Here is a 13,070-nt window from a genome sequence, read left to right as displayed (position 1 = left end):
TCACCTCTGTCTGCCTCAGTTTCCTCATCTGTAAAATGGAAATACCTATCAAGTGCCTACCTCCCAAGGTTGTTGTCAGGATGAAATGAGACAGCACATGTAAAGTGTTTTGTGATCCTTAATGCATTACATAAATACCAACCCCTTATCTCCTGGGAGTTGAGCTACAGTCCACTATGCAACCCTGGCCCCAACCCCCAACTTTGTGTCCTCAGACTTCTGCCTGCTATGATGTCTGGACTTGGACCCCACCCTAGCAAAGCCACTTCTGGTGGGCTGTGCCAGACCAGATGCTTTCCTCTTGGGGAGCTGAGGGGATCGGACCAGCTTTGGCTCTGTCAGTCGGGCTGATCCCTCCCCCAAACTGCTACCTCAACTCGGCTCCTAAAGGCTCTGCCTTCACAATTTACTGCTTGTCAGACACATGGGTCCCTACTTTGAAGCCGTCTAGCCATTACCTAGATGGAGAAGTCTGATGAACACAGCCTCACTTTACTGTCCTATGTACAGGAACACTCAGCAAGATCAAAGACCAGTGAGGTCTGTTTTCAAAGGCATTTTGCCCAATTTTCTAGTGCTGTCTGCAAAAGGAAACTCCAAAGGTCCCTCCTACCTGCACTCAAGACTTTATTTATTTACATTTCCAGTCTCATTCAGAGACATGAATGGTCCTTTTATTATGCAAAGGTTACAAGATGGGGCAATATGTTTTGGGTGTCGGGATAGATGCCTCAGCAGGATTAGAGTTGGCTAGTGTACTGAAGCAAGGGGAAGTAATATTTAGTCAACCATTGAGGAATGGCTGGCCCCATCTAAGGGCATTTGAAAAAGATGGTGGGGTCATAGTGGACCATACGGCAAATAAAAATGAACAATCTGCTATCCTTAAGAAGGAAAAGAAGTCGTGCCAATATGAATGTAAAACAAGGGATTTAATATATGTGAAGTAACTTTTTTGGGGGGAGGTTTTTTGGTAATTTTTAAATTTTAAACAAATACAAAATAAGAAAAGAAAAAAGTTGCCATGTATACAGCAGAACATGAGAGGATTCAATATAAAATAATAATTTTATAATTTTATAACATATTTATAAGTTATAATAATTTTATAATAATAAATTCTATTTTGAGAAAACCTATATAATAAATTCTACACAGTTTTCAAAGCTGCCCAGTTTTTCTTTGCTTCCTTTTTTGTTTTCTTTTGTTCTCTGCTGTGCACTTTTTACTTCATTTTCCCCCTCTTTTTCTCTCCCAAAGAAAGCTACAATTAAGCAAGGATATATATACATATACATAGATACCTATAAACATATGCATATATACACATATACACTCATACACATATATGTAAGACTGTACTACGCTTATTTCTACTTGTCATCTGTCTCTCTGTAGGTGAATAGCATCTTCCTTCATAAATCCAAGTCTTTCCATGGTTTTTCTAAGTCAACCAGCTCATAATTTTCCTGCTCCACAGCAATATTCTAACCCAATCACATCCAATCTGAGATATTGTCTATGAAAGTTCCCCCCCCCAATCTTCTGCAATCCTTCTATTCTTGACTACATAGGTTCTATTTATAAAGAAAATTTTCATTTAAAATCATCAAAATTATTATCAAAATTATTCTTTTTACATTTCAACAATGCTCTCACCTCATAATACAATTTAAGGTCTGATACTGCTGAATCTATTTCCTTTACATCTTTTTCCCCTGGTTTCTTTGAAGTTTGTGACTTTTTGTTCTTCCAAATGAACTTTACTATTATTTTTTCCTAACTTAGTAAAATACTTTTTTAGTAAGTTAATTGGGACATTGAATAAATAGATTAGTTAGGTAAAACTGTCATTTTTAAAAATGATATTGACTTTACCTACACATGAACAACAAATATTACTTCAATTATCTAGAGCTGAGTTTATTTGGATAAAAAGTGTTTTATGTTTATGTTCATATAGTTCCTGTATCTATTTTGTATTTTAAATGGTCTAAAACAATATTGAATAATATTGCTGACACATAATGCAGTTTTTCTGTTTTTTCACTTTTTCTATTTTAACTTTAGCTTTGTCTGAGATCGTGATTACTATCGCTGCTTTTTTTAAATACTAAATTCTACTTCTGCTCTTTATTTTCTCTTTGTATGTATCTCTCATTTTTATAACGTTTCCTGAAAACAACATACTATTGAATTCAAATTTTTTTATATATGAAGTAAGTGTAAACAAGACATTCCACTTGCAAACAATAGACATAACAAAAGCTTGTATTTCCTATACATTTTGGTCAATGGCATGATGATAAAGATAAGGTCTTTGGGGTAAGTAAGCCTTCTTGTTCCCTTCTCAAACCTCATTGAGGAGGCTTTTGATGTTAATATAGGTTATTTTCTTAAAGATTTTATGGCAATGGGAAATAAGTTGGTGCTCATATTTTCCAATTTGCCTTTTTTTTAGGGAGGAAGGTAACGAAAAGGTGCCCGATTCTTTCCAAGAGTTTGATACCTTCTCCTCTTTCAACTATCTAGCCAACAAAAATAATCAGATTCCAATATCCCTCCCTTACAATGGTCCTGAATCTCTTTTCGTCATGCTTCCCTGTGCCAGAGTCCCAGAGCCTTGGACTCATCTCCACCAAAAAGAATTCTTTTTATTATTAGCATTTGTATCATATAGGAAGAAAGTTGGACCGAGAGGGTATTTCAGTCGCGATCCTAGCTGCACCACAAATAAGCTTTGTGACTTTGGACAAGTCCCTTCCCTTTTCTAGGTCTCAGTTTCCTCATATGTAAAATGAGGGGTTTGCCTAGGGGGCTTCTGAGGTCTCCTCCAGCTTCCAGCTTTTGTGATTCTAGGATCTTGTCCAAAGCAGACCCTGGTGATGCCAGGAACTTAACTTGTCTCGTGATGTGTAGTGCCATTTCCCTATATTAATTTGGTCATGAACCTGTGAGTAGCTGTCCCAGCACACGAGGAACTGGACGACGGCTTTGTCCTTGGTACAGTCAAGACCGAATTCCAGAATCATTCCTGTCAATTTCCCATCTGGCCACAAGGGGGCAGGGTGAAGCAAGTATTCATCACACAATGCACCTTAAGTGGGCGAAATGTCAGAATGCTCAAGAGCCAGGGACTGGAAGATGCTGGGTGAGAAGAGTATTCAGGACGGTCCTGAGGAGTTCACTTGAGTTTGGGTTCCATGAATATAGGCTGAGGCTTTATTTTTTCTAGCATAATGCTTAAGAAAAATAATAATCATGGGTCCTTTTCTGTCTCATTCCCCTTATTCAGTAGAAAGAAAACTGTCTCTGGAGACAGAAGACTGAAATCCAAATTCTTTCTCTCTTCCTCCATTTTATTATCCATGTGACCTTGGGAAAGTCACGTCAATTCTTTGGGCCTCAGTATCCTCATCTGTAGGGAGTGGACTACATGGCCCCTAAGATCTCTTCCAGTTTTAAAATCTATCGTCTACGACTTCTGTAGAGTCATATAACTAGTAGGTATTAGGGGGTGGGATTTGAACTCAATGATCTATTCACTATATCATGTTGTTCAGTTGTTTTTCAGTTGTGTCCAACTCTTTGTGACCGCATTTGTAGTTTTCTTGGCAAAGATGCTGGAGTGGTTTGACATTTCCTTCTCCAAGATCCTCATTTTACAGATGAGGAAACTAAGGGAAACAGGGTCAAGTGATTTTTCCCAGGTAAGTATCTGAGGCCAGATTTGAGCTCAGGAAGATGAGTCTTCCTGACTCCAGGTCCAGTGCTCTATCCACCATGCTGCCCCTTAATAGTATATGCATATAGCTTACAAATTAATCTTAAAATTTCACCACCAGAAGTATCATAAATGTAATATCATAAAGCCATATTGTTTCTAGTATATTGCGTCAAGATGGAATGCTATATTTGGGTTCAAATTTGGCTTCAGGTACTTAGAAGCATGTGACCGTCTGCTGTAGATTCAGCCACTCTCCAAGACTCATCTATATCTAAGACATCATTTATAGACAATTGTTATCTTCACCTTTATAGAATCCAGGGAAATGACCCATCTTTGACATTTGTATTTTGATAGCTGGATCCTGAAAGGGGGAAAGAATGAGGAAAATGTGCAGCTCTTCAGCTGACCTCTTGACCATGACATAAGTGCAGCCTGGGAAAGTTTGCTTTCTGCCGGCAAACATGGTCTAGAGAGGGTCAATTATCTTTTCCAGACTCCTTAGTGAGACATCATTGGATTTCTATCACATTCCATTATCTTTATATTTCTAACACAAATGAATTTCAAGTGCTTTGCTGATGACAGCCCTGAAAATAGATTTCTCCCCTGGAATTTGCTCTTTAAAGATAAGATCTGGATGGAGAGTAAAATAAATTATTTTAGAGAAAAAGGACCAGCTGCATGCAACGATTCATCGTGCCACAAGGTGGCGCCAGATTCCCAGTGTATGAAAAGGAAGCTTCTCCCAGTCTATTGCTCACATTTACAAAGTACCTTAAGGTCTACAAGGTGTTTTACATCCCAGATATCTTTTCATACTCACAGCAATCCGGTGAGGGAAGCAGTACAAGGATCACATCCACTCTATCGGTATCATCTCTTAGCAAACTTGATAAAAGGGAGGGAAATATTGAAGGAAACAGGGAGGTGCTAAAGCTTTGGATGGTGAAACGCTCTCTTCCTTATGCTAGGTCTCTAATGGGAAGAGTCCAGTGCCCTGCAAACCTTAGAAATTGAAGGTCTGGCTTTCTGAAGGATGTAGTCCTGGGGAGGACTGCCTGGGGCAGTGAAAATGGACTGACTGGACCAAAGTCGCACAGAATCAGAAGAAAGAGAAGGTGGAGAAGGCGTTTGTAGAATTTTTTACATACATTATTTGATTCTCACAACCCTGTGAAGAAGGTATTCTAGGAATAGTTCCCCCCATTTTACAGATGAGGAAACCAAGGCCCAGAGGTGAAGCTGCTTGTCCACGGTCATATAGCTGATAAGTTTGAGATGTTTTGTCTTCCAGACCACAAGTGCAGCATGTTATTCGTCTGAACTGCAAGGAAGAGGCAGGTGTGGGAAAGGCAGAGGAGAAGCAGTCCAGAGAGATCCCAGGCTCATGGGGTTTAGAGCTGGAAAGGACTGTAAGGATCCTTCAGCTCGACCCTCTCATTTTACAGATGGAGACAGCGAGGGCCAGAGAAGGAAGGGGACAGGGCCAAAGGTCACACAGGCAGTAAGTGACAAAGCTGGAATTGGCTTCCAAATTCAGGGTGCTGTCTAGCTTGTAAAGGCTCGCCCTTGCCGAGGTCACTTCCCCTGACTGAGTCTCAGTTTACCCATTGTCCAATGAGTTAGGAATTGGAATAGGTGATGTTTTAGGACCCTCCCAATTCTAAATCTGTCCTCTCTGACTACATTCAGGATCGACTAATAAAGGGCACCCTTGGGAGGGCCACAGACGCTGCTCAGACAAGAGCCCCTTCATTGCCTACTCTTCACCACACTTCTCCAAAATGGGTCAGTTCAGTGAATGCCTGATTCTTGCACTTGAGAACCAGAGCCCAAGGTTTCGAGATCACAGCAGGGAGCCCCTTTGTAGGTTTTCCCAGGGCTAGAGGAATTCAGTGTCTCATTACGAGAGAGTTCAGTGCAGATTATTTTTCTCCTGGGCAACTTTGAGGAGTGTGTTGAACTGAGTTCCCTAGTCTCATTATCATAATGGGAGACCAAGAGAAACTATCAATGCTCCAGGGGGCCCTGGGCACAATAGGGATATTAATAACTAACATTTCTATTGTGTTGTAAGTTTGACAAAGCACTCTCTTTCCAATAACTTTATGGGGTAGGTAGTACAAATATTATTGTCACCATTATACAGACTTGTAAACTGAGGCTCAGAGAAGTCACTGTTGTAATAGAGGTGGGGGCATGTGTGCATACCCCCATCAGCTTGCTAGATTAATGCCACCTCTCCATGTGGAGGATGCTGGGAAACGATTTCCAGAAGAATCATGATGGTATATAAGGTAAGTGTCTTACATTCTCTAACTGACCCTGATCAGCTAACCAAGTAGGAAGGTGGCGTCATCACAGCACGTTGCTGGGGTCTGTGCCCCTGCCAGACCCTCATTCCAAGGCTGAAAAATGACAAAAACCCGGGCTGAGAACTGGGTCTTCTGAATGCAAATCTCATGTTGCATCTCCTCTACTAAGCACAGTGCTTGCACATAATAAATACTTACTACATGTTCTTTCATCCTTCCATTCAGCCATTCTATTAAGGAAGATAACATACACAAAAGGAAATAAGTTATTGTTGTTCAGTCATTTCAGTTTTCATGACTCCGTGTGGGGTTTTCTTGGCAGAGATGCTGGAATGGTTCACCATTTCCTTCTCCAGCTCATTTTACAGGTGAGGAAACTGAGGCAGATAGGGTTAAGTGACTTGCCCAGGATCACACAGCTAAGTGTCTGAAGTTAGATTTGAGCTCAGGTCTTCCTGACTCCAGGCCTGGCACTCTATACACTAGGCCAGGCATGATGGAGTTGTCCTAAATAAGTATATAAATATATTAAAAATAAATCCAAGGTAAATGGGAGTGGCAGTGATCAGGAAATGCTTCATCTAGGTGCCACCTATGCAGAGTTTGGAAGGAAACAAGACATTTTAAGAGGCAGAGGGGAGACAGGAGGGCAGGCATTCCAGGTATGGGACATTCCATACACAAATACTAGAAGCAACTGTAATTTTTGTCTGTGAAAAAAATTTTCCAAACCCTGCTTATGACTTAAAAAATAAATCCCAAATTAGGAATCCTTAAACTTTTTCATGTCCTAGATCCCCCTTGGCAATCTAGAGACACCCATGCCTCCCTTCTAAGAATAATGTTTTTAAATGTATAAAAAAGTATGAAGGATTACAAAGAAAAACAATTATACTGAAATACAACTATAAAAAATTAAAAAAAAAAAACGACAAATAAATTCATGGATGCTAGGCTAAGTGTGAGGTGCCCAGGGTCACATAACTTATGAATGTCAGAGGTAAGATTTGAGCCCAGGTCATCTTAATACTTTTTATAACAACTAGACAATTGTCCCAAATGCCCTTTTCTTTCTGTGTGTGGGGTTTTTTTGTTTGTTTGTTTGTCAATTGGAGTTAAGTGACAGGGTCACACAGCTAGTAAATGTCAAGTGTCTGAGGCTGGGTTTGAACCCAGGTCCTCTTACTCCAAGGCCAGAGTTCTATCCACTGCGCCACCTAGCTGCCCCTGCCAAGTACCCTTTTCTTTGTGTTGTGTAGACAACATCCCTCTCTTTTTTTTTATCACATCTCTGCTGCCTCCACTCATTCCCTCCAGTGGCCAGGCTCCTGCCAACCTTCACTATGGTCTCCATAGCACACCGTGTCTAACAAGGACACAAAACAAGCTGAATAGACTTTCTAGAAATTGACTTATTTATGTAGGAGATTCTTATCTTTGTCATTTCCTTTTTGCTACCTTTCCCTAAAGGATGTTTGCTCTCTGATTTTAAACTACAGATTTCTGATCAAGCAAATCAGCTCCTAAAATCCATATTGAAAGAAGAGAAGAGACGGGGGAGGGGGGCAGAGACAGAGTCAGAGAGAGAGACAGAGAAAGACAGAGACAGAGAGAGAGACAGAGAGACACAGAGAGAGACAGAGACACAGAGACAGAGACAGAAGAGAGAAGACAGAGATAGGGAAAGGGACAGAGAACAAGGGAGGGAAAGACAGAGAGAGAGAAAAAAGAGACGGAGAGAGAAAGAAGGAAAGGAGAGAGACAGAGAAAGAGAGAGGGTGAGAGAGACAAACAGAAAGAGAGAGAAGTGGGATCTGGGAGGAGGGGGAAGAGATATCAGGAAGATGAAAATCAGAGAAAAAGAAGTTGAAGTTTCTGTTATTGAGCCGCCCCGTCCAAACACACTCCAGCATTTGGTGACCCTACAATTCCCTTCACACTCACTCCCATGACCAAACAGATGCTCAGCATCACTCTGTTTCTGCTTTAGTCGTTGTCAGGGCCTGAGATAGTAACTGTATTAAGAGAGACAACTAGGTGTAGTGGACAGAGCCCTTCACCCAGGTTCAAACCCTGCCTTTGAGATTTATTAACTGTGTGAGCTTGAGCAAGTCATTCCTCTCTAAGACTCAATTTTCTCACCTGGAATAAGGGATAATACTGCCTAATAGTGCCTCTCTCGTGGGGTTTCTGTGAGGCTAAAAGGAAGTGATGCACATAAAGTGCTTTGCAATATCCATTATCATTGTCATCTTGAATCTAACAGATAACTCTGGGTCGTGGGGAGGTACACTGAGCCAGAAGGGACCTGCCAGCTCATCTAGTCTAACCTCATTTTACAGATGAAGAAATTGAGGCCTAAAGAGGTAGAATGATTTGCCCCAGATCCCACAACAAGTGTCTGAGACAGGATTGGAAAAGAGCCTGGGTCCAGCTCTCTGCCCCTACATTCAATGGCAGAGTCAGGATTCAGCTCCAGGTCCTTTGACCACACTGCCTCCCAGTTGGATAAGAAATGCTGAGCCCCTCACCCACCCAAAAGATGCCCCCTACCCTCTCTGGCTGCATAAAGTACCCTTGGGGGAAAAAGATCAATCATTTGGTTGGAACCCCAGCTGCAGTTAGAGTCTGTGGAGCGCCAACTGTGGAGGCTGACTCAATGCTTTAAGATGGAACATAGCTTCTAGGGGCGGAGTACATCTAGGTAGAAAGTCCCTTTAAAGGCTCTTTCCCCCATTTTTTGCCTTTCAACACATCTCTTAATGATAGAGAACACACTTTATGTTTGCCCTTCTGATCCACACTCCTAACTGCTTAAAAAAGGAGGAGGAAGAGGAGGAAGAAGAAGCTGTTACATTTATGAGGCAGCAGAGTGAAAGAGACTTGGAGTCCAATGGCCCAGAACAGTCTCAGCTCAGAAAACTGTGAGGCAGTGGCTGAATCACTTAAACACTCTGAGCCTCAGTTTCCCCACCTGTAAAAAGAGGGTAGGAGTATCTCCCTCACTGGATTGTGATGAGAATCAAATGAGACAACCAAAATGCTCGCTACATAAGCTTGAGCTATTATTGTTTTACTAGAGGTCCCTGAGAGGGCTGGGCAGTGAATACAGTGCCCAGAGTCAGGAAGACCTGAGTTCAAATCCAGCCTCAGATTTGACCTACTAGTTGGGAGATCCTGGGCAAATCACTTAACTTCTGCCTGCCTCAGTTTCCTTATCTGTAAAATGGAGAGGATAACAGCACTTACCTCACAGAGTTGTTGTGAGATGCAAATGCAATATTTGTAAAGTACTTTTCAAACTTTAAAGCTCTACATAGATTATTTATTAATTATTAAGTCATTATTATTATAGCTATTATTAAGTCATTGCTAAGTACTCCCATATTGCATACTGAAAGAAAAGGCGAGTCAGTCAGATCTCTAGTGATTAGAAATGACTTTGTTTCTATTTTGCTGTGTACGTGTTGCTTCCCCTCAGAATGTAACCTCTAGGAGGTATTTCACTGACATCTTTGTGTTCCTGTGGTTCACATAGTGCCTTGAATGTAGTGTATGCTTAAGAAATGTTTGTTGATTGACTGATTATCCTTTGCATTCTCAGTATCTTGGAGAGTTCTTGGCTTAGAATAGGTTCAAACAGTTCTTTGATCTTGACCTAGAAGGGCCCTTCCAGGCCATATTTATCTAACTGTCTCATTTTAGAGAGATTCTGGGCAGCTAAGACTCAGAAAGATGAAATGACTTGTAGGACCCCAGATCTGGAGCTGAGGTTCAAAGAACCAGCTTGAAGCCTCCAAGACCCTACAAGACTCATCGTTAAATCTTCAGTTTGAGCATTCACACCTCAGAGATTGACAAAAGCTACAAATCAGGGCTTAATTTATGGTTTTGTTCATTTTATAGAATTAGGAAAGTAATGGAGAAATTGTTAATAACCTAGATTAAACTTAAAAGTGTGTCATGCATACACTTTTTTTTCCTGGTGAGCCAGTTGCTAAACATTTACCAGTGTATCCCTGCTTAGAGGTCATCTGGTCCAACCCCTTCATTTTTTCAGATCAGGAAACTGAGGCCCTGGAAATTTAAGTAACTTGCCCAATGTCCCAAAGCCAGTATCAAAAGAGGATTTGAACCCAAGATCTCTGATTCCAAAACAAGTGTTCATTGAATTGAATTGGATTTTATGTGTTTGAAATTAGACTTTAGCCTACGATGCTTGCTGCAATTGGGAGCTCAGGACATTTGTGGAGTAGCACAAACCCTTGAAAAGTATGGAAGGACACAGGAAGATCCAGTAAGAGCTTCTGTCTTGGGGGTGCTTTGTACATGGCAAGGGACAGGTCAAGGTCAAGGTCAAGGGAAGCCCTCCCAGCAGTTCCCAGAGCCAGCTCAGTCAGAAGCACGAGTCTGCAGGACGAAGGAAAGCATTCCTCTGGACTCAGCAAGTTGTGTCTCTGGAGGCCAGGACTGGTTTGTTTAAGGGAGCAGAGGCCCAGCACCAGGCTGACTGCAGGAAGACGAATATTCTTGGCCACAGCAACTTTAAAAAATTGTGTCTGTTAAAGCAGAGAAGAACGGTGTCCAGCATGGGAGAGGCCAGTCTGTCCCTGAAATAATCTAAGATTCTTCTTCCATGATGCCATACAATAAAATGACCACTAGAGGGCAATATCAATGGCACAAAGCAGAAGTTGACAGTAAGTATCTTTCCAAAGGAAAAGGGCTCTTAAGTGAATGAATCACAATGGCTAACATTTCCATAGTCCTGTAAGATCTGAAAAGTGCTTTAGATAGATTATCTTGTTTGATCTTCAATCCTGCCACATAGGTTCTATTATCATCACTATTTTACAACTAAGGAGACCGAGGCTGGGAGAGGGTGAGTGACTTGCCCAGAGTCACATAGCCAGTAAGGGTCTGAGTCAGGATTAGAATTCAGGACTTCCTGACTCCCAAGTCCAGTATTCTATTCACCATGACACCTAGCTGCCTCTATATGGGAGAGCCCAAGGAAGAGGGATAGTCAGAGAAGATATCCTGAATCTTTTCTGATCGTCAATCCAATCCAGTATTTATTCTGTCCCTGCCACATGGAAGTCACTGTGTTAGGTACAGGGGATAGAGAAACATAATTGAAAAACAGTCCCTATCCTCAACCTCTCTTCTACTGGGGATCCAGTGTGTTTGGGAACTAAATGAAAAAAATAAGATTTGTCCAAGATTTCCTGGATGCCCCAGCTGGTAGGTGTCCTCTCTCCACTCAATTACCTCATCTCTGCTTATCTGCACGGGCACTGTATCGCCCAGGAGAACACACTCTGGGAAGAGGGCAGAGACGTTTGTTTTGGCTTTTCAAGCAGCACAGTTTCTGGCACACAATAAGCCCTTAGTGAATGCTTCTTGAACGACTGAATGAGAATGTATGTATCCCATTTTGGCAATGAGGGAAGTGAGCATGCAGACCATTTCCCCAACTGAAAGCTGAATCTTGGCATTGGGTTTAGGGTTGCCGAGAAAATTATTTTGAAAGCCAAAGCACGGTCCATAGAGGTGGTGGTGTGAAGAGCAGCTTTTTCTCTCAAAGAAAGTTCTGAAGGAATTCTTTTCGCTATGGCGTCTGGGAGGTGCAATGAAATGGCAGAAAGAGAAATTAGGCACCACTGGCCAGCTGTGTGACTATAGGTCAGCTCTTAACCTTTCTGTTCTCTGTCTTTAAAATGGAGACAAAACTAATGAAACCTGCCCACTCAGGCCACTGTCTTGTGAGGACAATATAAGCTGTGAGGAAAGCATCATTTGAAACAAGTTAGAGTGGGAAGAACTTGGCACTTGAAGTCAGGACCAAAGCCCAAGTGTGGAGCCTACCTTCAAGACTTACCAGCTGAATGGCCTTAGGAAAATCACTTCATCTTTCTGGGCCTCAGTTTCCTCATTTGTAAAATAGGGTTCACAATCCTTGCATTCCCTACCTTACTGTTGTGAGATAAATGTTTTGAAAACCTGAAAGTGCCCTCAAAATGTAAACTATCATGAAGAGATGGGTACAAAAAAGTGCCTTAGGAATCATCAGAGGACCTAAGGGAAGTTGGGCACCTAGCGCACTGTAGGTGGAGCTGGGAAGTCACCCAACCATCTGGGAAAGCAATTCAAAATGTCACCCCTAAAGTCACTAAACTGCAGGTCCTTTGAACCTTGTAATACCACTACCAAGTACGCACCAAGCAAATCAAGGATGGAGGGAAAGGATCCACATGTATTCATATATTCTGATCAACTCTCTGGGTTGTAACAAAGAACTGGAAATAAAGTGTGAGCCCATCCAGTGGAGGATGTGGGATGGAATCTCAGCAAACTGGAGGAAGTCACAAAAAGGATGGATACAGAGAAACCTAGGACAACCCGTATGAAATGATACAGAGTGAAGCAAGGAGAATCAGGAGAACAATTTATGACTAAAGTGATGTCAAGGAAAACAACTTTGAGAGACTTTAGAACTCTGATCAACGCAAGGACAATTATGACTTCAGAAGACCAAATATGAAGCATTTTCCCCACTTCTTGGCAGAGAAGTGGAGGACCAGGGGGGCAGAATGAGACATACATTTTCAGACATGACATCCACGTCGTTTTGTTTTGTGTGAAACAAATATACTGCTTGCTACAAGTGCAGGCTTGGAAGGAGTGGAGAGGTGTGGAATGGAAAGAGTTGGTGGATAACAAGTAGAAAAGAAAAAAGCATCAATGAAACATTCAACATAGAAGAAAGAAGAAAGCAATTAAGAGGAAATGGACAAGTAGGGCAGCTTTGTTACTACTGCATAAAATTGAATAACAAAGTACATATAATACAAATTCATAGTGTCTCAAAATCTTCTCTTTTCTGTTTCTTATATGTCAAAATATTCATTCTTGCTAATGCTTGTGACGTTCAGAATAAAAAAGAAAAAACTTTTTAAAAAAAGGAAGTACATGGGAGGAGGGGCAGGGAACACTATGAGTTGGACTCAGGTGAGATGAAATGG

Source organism: Vombatus ursinus, unplaced genomic scaffold (genome assembly GCF_900497805.2).
Source record: "Vombatus ursinus unplaced genomic scaffold, bare-nosed wombat genome assembly UNPS02014799.1, whole genome shotgun sequence".
NCBI lineage: Eukaryota > Metazoa > Chordata > Mammalia > Diprotodontia > Vombatidae > Vombatus > Vombatus ursinus.
The sequence above is the reverse complement of the archived record's forward strand: the minus strand, read 5'-3'. Positions refer to the sequence as shown.